The following is a 3,067-nucleotide window of genomic DNA, read 5'->3' as shown; positions in this document are numbered from 1 at the left end:
AAGAGGGGGAAATAAGAATAAGAAAAAAACGGACGTAATAGTAGAAGGGAGAGTGATGATAAGAAGGAAGAAGCGTAAGGAAGGGAATAAGACACAGAAAATAAGAAGAAGAAGAGTTAGGGCCGGGGAAAAGAAGAAGAAGAAGAAAAAGGAGAGTAAAAGAAGAAAACAAAATAAGAAGAAGAAGTCGTTGTAGCAGGATCGGAATTGCGAAGAAGAAAGGTAGGGAGACCAAGAGAGGGGGGCAGGGTAAGAAGAACAACAGATTAAGAAGGAGGAAGAGATAGTAAGAAGAAGTAGTTGATGGTAAAAACGAGGACGAAGAAGAAGGGTTATAGACAGAAACTAAGGCACAAAAGAAGAGATAAGACAGACGACGGAAAGTCGAAGGCGGGCCACCTCTCTCCTCCTCACGAATCTCCCCCCTCTTGCTCTATACTTTTTCTCTCCACCTCCATCCCCATGCTTCCGCCCTTATTTCCTCCTCCTCCCTCTTCATTCTTCCCCTCTCTTCCTCCACCTCTGCTCCTTCTACTATTCTCCCCACTCCTCCCACTCCTCCTCCTCCTCCTTTTTGTTCCTCCTCATCCCCCCCGACACATCCTCCCTCCTCCTCCTACTACTACTCCTTTCCTTCCACCTCCTCCTCCTCCTCCTCTACTTTCTCCCCACCTCCTCCCCACCTCCTCCTCCTCCTTTTCTTCCACCTCCTCCCCCCTCCTCCTCCTCCTCCTCCTCCTACTACTCCTTCTCTTCCACCACCTCCTCCTCCTCCTCCTCCTCTATCCCCCTTCCTCCCTCCCGCGCTGTCGCTACCGCTCTCCAGCTGGCTCAGTGTGAGTTGGTGAGTGATGTTGGGAGGACGGCACTCCTGTTACGTGCCTTAGGCTCGAATCCATCCATCCATCCATTTTCACCTTCACACACACACACCCACTCACTCCACACGCCCTTCCCAGAAGGTCGATCTGGTCCTGGAGTTCCTCATCCTACAGTATCCTAGACTCCTGAGCGTCGTTTCCCCACGCCTTCCTCCCCTCCTTACTCCTCCCGATCTGCACACAAACACACACACACATATACACACGCGTGCGTGTTCGGGGGCATATACGTACACACACGCACACGTACGCACACGGACGTACATGTAGACAGGCAGGTACAGAGGCACACAGGTGCACACACACACACGCCCCGGCGGTTGGAAGTATACGTGTATACATAGATACACGGACGTATACATATACACTTACAGAACACAGACACACCAACACACACAATAGCTTTAGCATATCTCCTGCGACCCATTCCTATTCGTACACGCATACACGCACACACATACGTACACACATACACACACACACGTACACACACGCACACAAATACACATACACTACGGTTTGTGAAATCCTGAAGATCGGGTTTGCCACCAAAGCGTGTGATTCTACGAGCCACCTGGATGATGTCTCTGGTCTTCTAGCACCAAAATAGGTTCCTGTCCTTCCCTGCTGGACATTCTGTACGTATCTCTACCAATTTTAGTCCTGCTGCAGTTCTCGAGTGTGTGTGTGTGTGTGTGTGTGTGTGTGTGTGTGTGTGTGTGTGTGTGTGTGTGTGTGTGTGTTTGTTGTGCGGGGAGAATAAACTCATTCGGAAGCGCTGCTGTCCGAAGAACAGCAACAAGTGGACGTGCCTGAAGCGTCTACCATCCCCGCCACCCTTCCCCCCCCAACCGTCCCCTCCCCCAACCGTCCCAACCGCCACCGTCGCGGGAAAGGCCTCGACAAAACAGAAAATATGGGGAAAAAGGGCACACGAAGAGATAAAATCCAATTCAATCTTATGGAAGAGCAAAGAAGGGACGGGATGGTGTGGAGAAAGTGATAAAAAGTACTCAAGCATAGAAACACGATCATGATTCATGTGGTAAGCGTAAATGTGTTATCGACGAAGATCAGGAAGGTAACCGAATTTCAGAATAGGAAACGAAATCTGAAAACAAAGACGAAATTTTCAAGTTATTATGGACACTGAGGACCGCATTTAAGTGGAAAAGGAGAATCTTAGGTTAGGGAGATGAGAGGTGTGGCCAGTGATAACAATGTTCGGATCACAAAACAGGGTAGAAACAAGAAATAGGATATGAAAGCTAGCAACAAAAACCCAAACCCAAAAATATTTGGGAAAGGAGAGGCGTAAAAGAGAAAGAAAGAGTAAATAGAGAGAAAAATAGTGCGAGAAACTAAGAGAGAGAGAGAGAGAGAGAGAGAGAGAGAGAGAGAGAGAGAGAGAGAGAGAGAGAGAGAGAGAGAGAGAGAGAGAGAGAGAGAGAGAGAGAGAGAGAGAGAGAGAGAAAACAAAACAAAAACGACGAGAGGACCAACTATTAGTTCATATATTTTTACTGGAGAGTGACTGATAACAGCAAGAGAAAGTAGTATCAAGGAAAATATGTTCTATTTGATATTTACATTATTATGATTTTTATTGATTTATTTATCTATTATTATTATTATCAACTTTTTTCGCATCCGACCTAGATATGGACCAAAAGGTCTCCTGTCGGCAAGCTCCGCCTTTGTAATCCTTTTGTATGATCCAAATGAGAAGACAGAGGTAATGAATCTAAACATTTTGGAAAAAGCTTAAATTAATACAGACGAATTGACATCAGCAAGATTAGAGTTAAATGACCCTTTAAAGGGGAAAGAACCAGGTTTGATATTTTCTGTGGGGATCAAGCTCAGAGAAATAGTGATAATGAAAAGAAAGAAAAGAAAATACGAACTATAATGGAGGGATAGAAGTGAGAGAGTACGGGTGAGAATAGAAGAATAAGAATTATGAAAACAACACAAACACACACACACACACACACACACACACACACACACACACACACACACACACACACACACACACACACACACACACACACACACACACACACACATACACACACAATAAAAAAAGGAAAGAATATACATAAATAGCTGGTACAACAAAAAATGTAGTGAGGCTAAGGATAAAAGAGACAAAGCTTGGAAGAAATGGAAAAATACAAGAA

The 3,067-nt window shown here is 45.4% G+C and overlaps 1 long non-coding RNA gene across 1 annotated transcript in view; it reads left to right on the top strand.

Annotated features, from left to right (window-relative positions):
* Positions 1-854: 854 nt before the first annotated feature.
* The window catches only part of LOC143027461 (uncharacterized), a 92,962-nt gene continuing 90,749 nt past the window's right edge, over positions 855-3,067 (top strand). The window contains exon 1 of the long non-coding RNA XR_012966603.1: positions 855-1,519. This is a non-coding gene — a long non-coding RNA (uncharacterized LOC143027461). The remainder of the gene's footprint in view (positions 1,520-3,067) is intronic.

This window comes from Oratosquilla oratoria, chromosome 8, assembly GCF_046742065.1.
Source record: "Oratosquilla oratoria isolate Oo_2021 chromosome 8, ASM4674206v1, whole genome shotgun sequence".
In the NCBI taxonomy this organism is placed as follows: domain Eukaryota; kingdom Metazoa; phylum Arthropoda; class Malacostraca; order Stomatopoda; family Squillidae; genus Oratosquilla; species Oratosquilla oratoria.
Note: the sequence above shows the minus strand (reverse complement) of the source record. Positions and strands in the feature narration are given on the sequence as shown.